The sequence below is a fragment of the Mus caroli genome, chromosome 12 (genome assembly GCF_900094665.2).
Source record: "Mus caroli chromosome 12, CAROLI_EIJ_v1.1, whole genome shotgun sequence".
Classification (NCBI taxonomy): Eukaryota; Metazoa; Chordata; class Mammalia; order Rodentia; family Muridae; genus Mus; species Mus caroli.
Window position 1 is genome coordinate 21442314 of NC_034581.1, and position 12670 is coordinate 21454983.

General features: G+C 44.8%; 1 protein-coding gene and 1 pseudogene across 7 annotated transcripts in view; one reads left to right on the plus strand and one right to left on the minus strand.

The window, feature by feature from the left end:
• Positions 1 to 12670, plus strand: part of Mboat2 (membrane bound O-acyltransferase domain containing 2) — a 132544-nt gene that overhangs the window by 61386 nt on the left and 58488 nt on the right. The window lies entirely within an intron of this gene.
• LOC110307255 lies at positions 284 to 2351 on the minus strand (annotated as a pseudogene).

Consider the following 12670-nt stretch of genomic DNA (forward strand, 5'->3'; position numbering starts at 1 on the left):
TGAAAATACTGTCAAAGACAGAAACATGTTTTCTTTTCTTGGTTAGGGTTTAACTGCTGTGAACAGACACCATGACCAAAGCAACTCTTTTTTTTTTTTTTTTTTNNCNANNCATTNTTTNCTTTTTTTTTTTTTTAACAAAAGTTTATTACAATGTACAACAGGCTTCAGGATAAAATTTCATTCTAGCTAGTACATGGCAAAGATGTTATGACAGGGAATCCAGATGTTTAAATAGGAATGGAAGAGGAGGGTCAACATCACCCCAGATGTGAGGTACAGCTTACTTTTTGCCAGATTTCTTAATTCCACCTGTGGCCAGGGGGCCCTTCCCGGCAGCCTTGGCTTTTAGCTCCTCGAGTTTCTTCTGTTCCTCCTTTTGTTTCTGCTTGAAAGCCTTGTCTTCCTCGTCCATCTCCTTGGCCTGCTTCTTGGGCTGTTTCAGGGGCTTCTTTTTGTCACCTTCCCGGCCCAACACGGGGCCTCCAGCCCCTTCACCAGACCCTGATCCTATCCCAAGGCAACTCTTATAAAGGACAACATTTAATTGGGGCTGGCCTACAGGTTCAGAGGTTCAGTCCATTATCATCAAGGCGGGAACATGGCAGCATCCAGGCAGGCATGGTGCAGGAGTTGCTGAGAGTTCCACATCTTTATCTGGAGGTTGCTAGCAGAATACTGGCTTCTAGGAAGCTAGGATGAGGGTCTTAAAGCCCAGACCCACTGTGACACACCTACTCCAACAAGGACACACCTACTCCAACAGGGCCACACTTTTTAATAGTGTCACTACTTGGGCCGAGCATATACAGATTGTCACACTTTTGTTTCTTTGTTTTTTTTTTTTTTTTTCTCTTTCTTCTTTTTCAAATTTTCAAGTGATCCACACGATGGTTTTTTAAAACCAGTCTCTAGTTTCTGTGATCTATAAATTTGACATCCTCTAGTCATATAAACATGTACACACATCAACTTTCTTTTAAAAAAAAAAAAAGGGTAATTCTTGAGGCATAAAGATTCGGGGTGGAAAGAAGCCAAGGAAGGGAGGCTAACTGGGAATGTGGTCTCTGCTCGGAGTCTGGTCTTGTCTTTAGGACTTAACTGGGTGAAGAACCTCTGCTTCTGTTCTATCCATTATCATCCCAGCTTGGGGCACCAGGACGGGGGCCGGGGGTGGGGGTGAGCGGAGGAGAGGACTTCATCTTTGCTCTCTGGTTTTCTGCCTTGTTCTCCTCCAAGAGCCAGGCTAGGAGACAGGAATGAACCCTCCTCCTCTCTCCCCACATCACAGAGCTGCCTTGGCTTCACTTTCCTCTTGGGTCATTCTGGGCACTGGGCATTTCTAAGCACTTGAGAGAGTGCCCAGCATGTGCTAAGGCCCCAGAGGCTGGCAGTGAGCATTGGCTATTATTCTCTCCCTCCTGACACCTTGGGCCACCATTGCTCCTCTTTGTTCTTGTACCTGGCCTCTTGTCAGCTGTCCCAGCTCTGCCCTGTCCTGTGCCCTGCTGCCCAGGTGGCCTTTCTAAATGTCCGTCTGATCACTCCTCTCTCCTGCTTCAGACTCTTGAGTTGGCAGCTTTGCAGAGGCTTTGCGGCTGCCCTGCCTGCCTGTGCACTCTCAGTTCATAGCACTGACTCCTTGGCTGCTGCCAGACCAGCCATAATGAACCGTTTGTAGTTGTACACACACCCCCTACTGTTCCGCACTCTGCTCCTTTGTGTTTGCTGGGCACCCCACCCCCACATGAATTCCTGCTGTCCTTTCCCAGCCCTGTCTGCCTGACCCTGGAGGGCCCTTTCCCTTCTCTAGTGGAGTGAATTACTGCTTTGCACAACTGGCAAGCTGCCTGTGTTATGGACCCTGCAGGAGAACCCTTGCTTTCAGGTGGTGTGGCACCACAGCTCAGTCAAGTCCCTTCACCTCCTTGGTTGATGTGACGACAAACTATCCAGGTTACCCAGCTCCTGTCACCTGTTTCCTCATTGTTAAGTCGGGAGTAATAGAGATTACTTTCATTGGATTGTCTGAGAATCTAATGAGACCCCTGAATTAGTCAGGGTTGTCTAGAGGAGCAGAGCTGATAGAATGTCTGTCTGTCTGTCTGTGGGATTTATTTATTAGAGTGGTTTATAGGTTGTGGTCCAGCTAGCCCAACAATGGCTGCCTAACCATGGGAAGTCCAAGAGTTTAGTCATTGTTCAGTCCAGGAGGCTTGATGTCTCTGCTGGTCTTCACTACCTTCTGGAATGCCAAAGAGATATGCTCTAAGGCCAGTGAAGGAACGGATTTGCCAGTGAGGATGAGGGCGAGCAGGCAGAGTGGGAGCTTCCTTTACTTCGTCCTTCATTTAGTCTGTCGGCAGGAGGCGTAGCCCAGATTAAAGGTGTATCTCCCACCTCAGAAGATCCAGATTCAAGGAGGGTCTTCCATTTCAAAAGATATAATTAGGAAAACTCCCTCCCAGGTGTATGCATCCGCTTGGGTTTTAGACCCCTTGTCAATGTACACAGAATCACATCTCCTTAGAGCATGCTTAATTTCCAAATGAAAACAATAGCCAGGTCATAATGTTGCCCGGCATGATAAAACTTCCCCAGGTACAAACCACAAGTGTGTTATACATTTTAGAAGAGGTGGCAATGTTTCTTGAGAGACATTCTTTTAGTATCTCAGGATTTAAATATGATAACCACTGATATTCTTTTAATTGGTGTTATTACATTATGTAATAAATCCGGAAGTGAAATAGAGATATCTGCCCAAACACATTCTTAACAAAATGTGACAGAAACACTCAAGTCAATTATAATCGTCTTCCTGCAACTGCATGGCCTTAGCTGGTATTTATAACTACCTTCCTCTACTACTGTAGTCCCTCCACGCTCTGCAAGCACCTCAGCAGGTCTTGGCTCTTGTCCTGGAGGAGTGACTCATACCTTCATTCCTGAAGGGCCTGTACCCTTTGCCATCCTGCCTGGATTAGGCTGTTGTAGTCTTCTATTGACTTTTAATCACAGGACGTGGTAGCACCAAGAAGTGTGCTGAAGGATCTCTGGCACTCCAGACATAATCTTTCTTACCTCCCTTGTGGAGAAGCAGTCCGGTTTCCCCTTGGTAATCTGGACCAATCACCCCATTATTCCTTTCTTAGCGTGTTGGCTTAATGGCATCAGAAGGCCAGATTGGCCAGGGGTTTGTCTGCGCTCCCAGTTCAGTGAGATGTTTGTTGTGACTCCTTGCAGGATTGCTCCCCACTCTTAGAACCAAAACTTCTAGGTCAACAGAACTTAAAGTTTTTGTAGTGGGATACTCGGGGTGATAGTTGGTGGAACCACCTTCCCCTTCATCCCTTCTGCACCCGTGGATCCTGCTGATTGAAGAAATTGTACCACATAGTGGATACATATTGGGGACCCCAGGCCTTCAAGCTGCTGCCACCTAATTGGCCCTGTAATTGTGCTTCAAAAGGCCATTCCATCATCCTGCTTCAGGATGATGGGGAACATGGCAAGACCAGTGGATTCTAGAAGGATACCATGGGACTTAATTGTTTCATTGTTTTACGTACCACCAAAAAAAAAAAAAAAAAAAAGGATCACATGCAGTTGTTGTGAGGGGTATTCTTGATTCCACAGATGTTAAAATGTGAAAACAGTTGGTGCACACCTACAACCCCCAGGCATGCAGAAGTCTGAGGCAGGAGGCTTTAAAGTCCAAGGCCTATTGAGACCTACGTAGTAAGTTAAGGCCAGATAGGGAAATGTGGCGCAGGCCTTTAATCCCAGCACTCGGGAGGCAGAGGCAGGCGGATTTCTGAGTTCGAGGCCAGCCTGGTCTACAGAGTGAGTTCCAGGGCAGCCAGGATACACAGAGAAACCCTGTCTCAAAAAAACAAAAACAAAAACAAACAACAAAACAAGGATCTCCTCTTAAAATAAGAAAGAGGGAGGGTTTGGAGATGTAGCTTAGTGTTAGAGTGCTTGCTTAGTGTGTGCAAGGCCATGTGCTCAGTCCCTGGTAACACACACACACACGCACACACACACACACGCGCGCATGTACAAAACTGTATGTACTGGGATTGAGTGAGAGAGTTTCCCAGAGCCCCAGCCATGGTGTGCTTTGTACTTGGAAGCCTGTATGTTTGTCTCCTGCATTAGACTCTGGTCTGCAGGTGGCACAGACTGAGGCTCCTTCCATGTTGTATTCTCAGAGCCTCGCTGGACAGAGGTACACAGTATCATAGTGGTACACAGCACACCTGTGGAGTTACTGCTCGAGAGCTGACCATCTTCTGTCTCAAGCCCCAGATTCTAAGAGGCTTCAACCAGCTCAGTTCTTGCTTAGCTTCAGGTGTCGCCTTCCACTTCCCATCTCTTGGTCCTGGTCTTTACATCATGAGCTGAAACAGATGCAAGAAGCCTTTGAGCTCTATAGGACTGCTGGGATCGTATCTCTCCCTACTGTCTACCTGGGATTTCCCTGAAGTGTGATGGTGTGGGTTGGCTGGAGTTGAAGGAGAAAGTGCCTCTCCTGAGGGTCAGACAGCCACAGACTTCCCTGCCTTAGGCCTAGCAATGCGGTTTGTTGGACTTGAGGTCCAAAGGAGACGACAGACCCTTTCCAGGCATGCTCTCCAGAGTCCTGGTTTTGTAGCAAATAGAATATAGGCTGAAACCTGGATAGCTCCTTGTGAATAATTCTGTTTCTCAGCCATTTCAAGACCACGTCACACTTGTCAGATGTGGGTTTTGATGTCCCCGTGTCTGGTCACATGCCAGGAGAGGCTGCGCTGGAGACTCTTTAACTGGATGATAAGGAGTCTTGATGTGAGCTACATTGTTATTCTTCACCGTGTGAAAGATTAAAGCAGACTGCTTCATGCCTACTGCCCACTTAATTTACATACAGAAAGCAACTTTGGGAATTTTCTGTAAAGAACAAAGTGACTTCATTATGCTACTCAGCGAGGCGGTTTGGTTCACTTCTGTGAGTAAGAAGGGAGGGGGCAAAGCAGGCACTGGCTGCATGTCCTAGTCAACCTGCCTGGCTCAGGAAGTCACTGAGCCCCATCACTTATTTGCATGGTTAGGGAGTTGGAAAAGGACAAACAGAATCCCTCACAACTGTGGTTGTGACTCCTTGAGATCTCTTTGTTCCCGCTGAGCCAGCACCTGGTCTGATAGGGAGGACAGATGACCAGCCAGCTCTGACTTCCCAACAAGAGCAGAGGTTTTAAGTAGTATAAGATTATCCAGAGTCTGGGAAGGAGCCGAGCTGTTCTGTGAGTAGATAGTGTTGGAGGTTAGCCGTGTCTGTTTCACAGTGATGGAGTGTCTGTCCTGTGTGGGGTGTCCTTGTTTGTGTCCTGGGTCTTCCCTTTGTCAGCGTCCCTGGTTCTGCCTTTTCCTTCACTCTGTGGACTCCCTTGGTGGCGCTCTCTTCAGTCAGTGAACTCGTGTGCTGTCTTTGACTTGCACATGTAGAAGCTATTTTGTTTTGACGTAGCTCCATTTGTTTCTGCTCTTGTTGACTGTGCTTTTGGAGTCCTAAACATTTTTATATAGAACTGCCATGTGATCCATAATTCCACTCCTAGGTACATACCCAAAGGAAACAAGATTCCTGTGTTCACTGAAGCATGATTCAGAGCAGCCAAGCCATGAAACCAGTATGAGTCCGTCAGCAGATGAATGAGCAAAGAAAATGCAGTGTGTATGCACACTAGAGTAATATTTAGCCACGAGAAGATAAAATCCTGTCATTTGTGCCAACACACATGAATCTAGAAGACGTGTTAAGCAATCGTGCACAGAAAGACAAATTCCATGATCTCAAGTCAGTGGAACAACAGATATTCTCAGGGGCTGCAAGAGTTAGAAAGGGTCCCGTGCATTTGGGGAGTTAGGCAGAGATTGGTTCAGTTGCTGTTAGATGCCTGCAGTAGGTTCTAATGACGACACTGTATACCTCCACATAGCTAGAAGATAGGTTTTTAAATGTCCTTAGCACAGAGAAATGATAAATATATGAGTGATTAATGTTAAATATTTTGATTATTATATAATATATGCATGTAGCAAAACATCACACTATACCATATAATCACATGTCAATTAAAAACAGTGAGCAAACAGACAATAAAGTGGACCCTGCTGTGTATACGCTACTTTTGGTTACTGTGATAGAATCTCATGACCAAAAGTGGCTTATGGAAGAGTTTATTGTAGCTTATGGTTCTAGAAGTGGGGGTATGGGTGGGGTAACAGTAGGGGAAGCATGGCAGGAGGCATGAGAATAGGAAAGAGACAGAGAGACATGAACTGGAAGTGGGGTGTGACTCTGTGACTATAAACTCTAAAAACCTGCCTCCCTGTGGCATACTTCCTCCAGCAAGGCTCCATGCTCTAAAAGTTCCACAACCTCCCCCAAACAGTGCCATGAACGTGGGGCCAGTTGTTCACAGTTGTCAGTCGGTGGCGCTCAGATCTCCTTCAGAACACAAAGAGAAGTTGCTGCGTTTCCTTCCACGGTGCAGCAGATTGACAAGTGCCGAGGAGCCGGTAGAAAGGCCTCAGTGCCGTGGCTTCACTGAGGATAGTGAGGGGGCAGTTTAGAATTTGACACCTTCGTGTGCACTGAGCTCTCCAGTGAGGCCTGGCAGTGTTCATGCCGTCTTGCCTTCCCCGGAGCAGGGAGCTTCTGACCCGGTCTCTGACTATGGTGGAAGTTTAGTTTGCTTCCCACAGAAACAGTGTTTCCATGTGGGTCTACAAAACTCATTTCCAATTGTTAGATAGGCATCTATTTGAGTAGAAGGCAGTCTGTTTATTCCCCAACCTCCAAACAGCCATAAAGCAAACTGGAATTTGTCAAAACCATTTTGCACTCTGGAATTTGACCAAAAGCAAACAACAGTCTGAGCATTTATTTCTTCGAAGTTGCTGACTTTGACGTTAACACAGAGGGCTCTGTGGCAGCATTGCTCAGTTTTGACCCTAGTCCCGCCCAGTCCAGTTCAGGCTGCCCATGCAAATGGCACCTTTGTTTCTGACTACATTAGGAGCAGAGAGTAGAAAACCCTCTCCAGAGGCTGACAGAGGAAGGGAAATGAGAGTCCGCAGAGACCTGTCAGCGCACATTCTTGGCTGAGGGGGGGAGGCTTAAGCCCTGTAAGGTCAGACCTGAGCTGACTTGATATTATGTGGAAGGCAGTGATCTGCTATGCCCCATTTGTGAGTGATTAGACAGTTACAACACAGACATAGGATACTCAAGGAAAATGACCAATCAGAGTCAATCTGATATATCCATGTGAAGACATAATGGTCTCTGACTTCCTAATTTTAATGTAAAGCAGTCATCTGCAGATCTGAGACCCAAGCTAGGGTGAATGTGAGTTATCCTAAGACCATCAGAATAGAACATTTCAAAGGATTTTATTTTTATTTTATTATTTTAGAATTATTTTATAGTATTTTGTTTTTATTTTATTTTATGTGCATTGGTTTTACCTACATACATATATGTCTGTGTGAGGGTGCTAGACATACTGGATTTAGACTTTTGAGCTGCTATGTGGTGCTGGGAATTGAACCCTGGTCCTCTAGAAGAGCAACAAGTGCTCTTAACCAATGAGCCATCTCTTTGGCCCCCAGTAGAGTGTTTTGAAATCAGCAAGAGAAATTCAAGGCATAACAGTTCTTCAGAAGTAGTAGAAGCCAGAGGGAAGGCGAATGACATATACAAAACAGCTGAAGAAAGGAATTCCAGTCACAGCCCCTGCATCCAATACGGTTATCCATCAAAAAGAGCGCATGGGATAAAGAGATTCCAGGACAAACATCTGACCCACAAGAAGTTCTAAAGAAAGTCCTTCAGCTTGAAAGAGAATGTAGTGAGCTGCGTCTGCAGGATGGCGTGAGGAGACCCAGGAAAGGCAAATGGATGTAACTAGGTCCGGGTGAGAGACACCAAGCAGGCACTCTCTTCCCTCAGCTTTGTTGAAGGACATAGGCTGTGTTCTTAGGATTGTAATATCTAGTACAGACGGCAGTGCTAGTATAAAGGAACAGGGTGGGGGCCTTATTGGTTACAAACTTTGTTTTTTCAGAATTCACTCAGTCTTAATGTAAAATACATTATGAAGAAAGAGCCATGCACTGTCCTTCCAGTTATCACTAAGTAGGTAAGGAAAAGGTATATCAAAAAAACCTCAAATGCGGGAAACCAGGCCTGTGGTGTAATTCTAGCACTGGAGAAGCTGGGGCAGGAGGATAGTTAGTTTGAGGCTAGTAAGTTTGAGACCATCTTGGGCTGTATAGTAAGACCCTGTCTCACCAAATACATCCATCCATCCATGCGTGCACGCACGCGTTCATACACATACACAGCAACAGAGATTAAATGAAAATATCATAGTACCAAATGGCAAAAGAAGTCCATAAGGAGGAATAGAGAAGACCTGGGACATAGCTAAATTAATGGGCAAATGTCAGTGACATCAGAGATGATAAATCTCACCCAGTGAGACTGGTGAGGCTACAACTGTATTCTATTCAATTCAATAGAATACAATCAATTATATTTCCATATACGATAATGTTCCAAAATGAAAGCATAAAAATGGTTTCATGCACATAGAATCTAAAAGAATAAATAAAAATAGTTAATAAACTTAACACTCACTTGCAAACTACTAGCAAACTCCCTTTAGAGCACTGGTTCTCAACCTTCCTAAAGCTGTGACCCTTTAATACAGTTCCTCTTGTTGTGTTGACCCAAATCATAAATTACTTTGTTGCTGCTTCATAATTGTAATTTCCTACTGTTATGACTTGTAGTATAAATCTCTGTGTTTTCCGATGGCCTTTTGGAGATCTCAACTCATAGGTTGAGTACCACTCCTTTACAAAGAGTAAAGATTAAATACAGTCTTTCATATTTGTGAGTTGGGAGACTCTGTGTTGTTAAAACTGTATATTGTGAAGTTGGCAGCTGGCTATTCTTCTCAGTTGATCCAGGGATGTGTAGGTTCAGTACAGTCCTCAGTGCAGTTACTAACAAAGACTCTTGTCAAGAGTTTCTGGGTATGTGGCAAAATAAGGACCCAGCCTAATTATTTGAAAAAGGACACCAGACGAAGGATCTGCACATCCCAGTTTCTCAACTTACTCTGATGTAGGAATCGGGACACTTGTGGTTCGTGTGAGGACAGGCATGCACATCATTAGAAAAGATGAGAGTATAAAACTGAACCCTTGTACTGAAGGGCCAGAGGCAGTTAAGGGGTAAAAAGATGCTCTTTGAGGGCCTGGAGAGATGGCTCAGGGGTTAAGAGCACTGACTGCTCTTCCAGAGGTTATGAATTCAATTCCCAGCAACCACATGGTGGCCTTCAGCCATCTGAATTTGGATCCAATGCCCTCTTCTGGTGTGTTAGTGGCAGTGTGCTCATAAACATAAATAAATAAAAAAATCTTTTTAAAAAAGTCTTTGAAACCAGGGATGCGATAATGAGAGGATGCCCATGTGCAAAAAGCCAAAAACCTGCTATCCTGCATTCTATATAAACTGATGCTTACCACAGACCCAAATGTAACAGCTTACACCGGAACCCCTTAGAACGCTGGCTCCAAGCTTCTTAGATAAAGAATACTCAAAAAATTTGCTGTACTTCAGGATTTAAAATGTTGTTTTTCAAAAGAGATCTTTAAGAATGAAGACAAACCAGTGGGGAAAATCTTGGCTAAACAAATCCCTGTTAAAGACCCTTTACAGTTGAAGCGACTTGATTTAAGAGAAGACAGAAGTGCTGGTTAGACATTTCTTAGCCAATAACCAAATAAAACAGTGCTGAGCATCAGTAGTCAGGAGCTGCGGCTGAAATCACAGTGTGATATCAGTGGAAATGCAGCAGGATGGATTGTAATGGCGAGGCCCAGCATTGTTGAGGAGATGGGGGCACTAGAGCCTTTGTACGTTGCTTAGAAATTTGTACAGTCACATTGTAAAACATTTTCGTGGTCTCTAAAAGTTACCTTACCGTATGTCCTGGAAATTCTCATGCTGTGGTTTTTCCTCAAGAGAAACAGAAGGATATATCTACACATGGTGATATATTTGAAAGAGCCAGGAGCTGGAAATGACCCAAATGTTCATCACTCTGTGCATGGATAAACATGGTGTTCTGCATCCAGATAGCGGAGCGCTATCCTGTAATAAAGGAATAAATGTACATAGGGCCTTTGGAGCATAAGCTGAAGAAACCAGACACAAAAGACCAAATGCTGCACTGTTCTACTGAGTCATAAATCTCTGGGATGGACAAGTCTAGAGACAGGATGTAATCAGTGGATGGTTGGGATGGGCAGGCAACCCTAGGGTCTACAGGTAAGCACTAGGGTCGGTGGGCGTGCATCAGAGATGCCCTGAACTCTCACGACTTTACACATCTGATGAAAAGTATTGAATTGCATACTTGGGAGGCGATTTGTATAATGTGTCAGCTTTAGCTCAATAAAGCTGTTTAATAAAAAGCCTATTGTATTAGGCTTCTAAGATCTTTTAGGCTTCCGGGCCTTGAGCTCCATAATTACTTACTCAGCCTCCTTACTGGCAGGATCCATAATTCAGTTTGCCCAAATAATCCTAGTTGGTGAGGGCATGTTCTGCTATGAAGAAAAGAATTCCAGCTAATTATTTGGAAGGACGAGTAGCGTTAGGACAATCAGTATGCTGTAACTGTTAATGTAATGATTTAACTCAAACAAAGTCACAGCATACAACTTTGGATGCTTACTCTAAGACAAAACAAAAACAACTTTGAGACAAAAAAAATCTGAATATAAATGGGATGACGCAAGAAATTGTGCTGGTTGTCTCACATGCAGTGGCGACACAGTGGTCCTGTCAAAACAGGACCATTCCAATTAGAGGTGTTTTCAGCAGTGTTTACGGTAACTGTGGTGCCGACACCTCGGGTTTGATCTTAGATGCTTCAAAAAGAGTCAACTGAAAATGGCAATAATTGTTTAGGTAGGGAGGAAGGAAGCAGCGGGGCTCCAGGACCCTGTTCTCAGCTCGTGCCTGTGTAGGATTGTGTTTCTGTCGTCGCTCAGACCACTTCACGCACAGCAGCTGTAAAGCAGACTTGGCAGTCAGGAGAACTTGAAGTCTGAGGAGAGGTGGAATTTTATAAAAATGGAACCGTGAGGATCATTAACTCAAAACATGTAGATGTTACTTAACACCTCGGGCGCGGAGTTTTGTTCCTTATTGACAAGATGCTTCCTGAGAAAAATGGTAGTCCACCTTCATTGTTCACAGCCGAGGTGACACGCGTGGAGACAGCAAGGCCGCCCGCTCTTTCATGTGGTCTCTTGAAATCACTGTAAATGTAAGATCTGTTGGGCTGCTGCCACAGCGGACTATTGTACAGTAGCCTTTAAAAGAAGCAGACTCGCTCTAAAATAATAACTAGGGAAGCAGAGGCAGGAGGCTGTCCATGACTCTGAAGCCAGCCAGCCTGGTCTGTGTAGCAAGTTCCGGGCTAGCTAGGGCTACACAGTTAGGCTCTGTCTCAAAATCAAAAGATGAAAGCAATAGTTACAGCTGTAATATGGCATATATCTTTGTTTCTTTTCCTGTTGCTATGATAAAATGCTCTATGACAAATTAATATAAGGGTAAAAGTATGTATTTTAGCTTACAGTTCCGAATACAGTTCACTGGGATGGAGAAGTCAAGGCAGCAGGAGCTTGAAGCAGCTTGACATCGCACCCACAGTCAGGCACAGATTGTGGTAGTGGTGGAGGGAAGGTAGTGCTTAGCATCTTTGTCTACTGTACATAGTTGAGGACCCTGCCTTAGTCAGGGTTTCTTCTATTCCTGTACAAACACCATGATCAAGAAGCAAGCTGGGGAGGAAAGGGTTTATTCAGCTTACGTTTCCACACTGCTGTTCTCACCAAAGGAAGTCAGGTCTGGAATTCAAGCAGGTCAGGAAGCAGGAGCTGATGCAGAGGCCATGGAGGGATGTTCCTTACTGGCTTGCTTCCCCTGGCTTGCTCAGCTTGCTTTCTTATAGAACCCAGGACTACCAGCCTAGGGATGGCACCACCCACAGTGCCCCCCCTCCCCCACTTGATCACTCATTGAGAAAATGCCTTGCAAGCTGGATCACATGGAGGCACTTCCCCAACTGAAGCTCCTTTCTCTGTGATAACTCAAGCTTGTGTCAAGTTGACACACAAAACCAGCCAGTACAGACCCCCTCACACCAGGAATATCCCATCATAATTTAGATAGGTCTCTTCTGGGGCTGGAGAGATGGCTCAGCAGTTAAGAGCACTGGCTGCATCAGAGGATCCAGATTAAATTTTCAGTATCCGCATATCCATTCACAACCATCTATAACTACATATGTATGCACACATGCAGGCATGACAATTCAGCCTTTTCCCTGAAGAGGTAATCTTTGGCATGCAGAGAAATTGTCCTCTTGGCTTCTTATGGTGGCTCAAGTATGTTTTCCTCACCACCACAGCGCTTTTGTAATCAAAGCTCATTGTTTGATATTTTTAAGCTATGCATTTCCTGCATTTCCTTTGTCTAGTAAAACTGAGTGGATTTGACAAGGGTTTCTGTCTACCCCGCAGAAAAAAA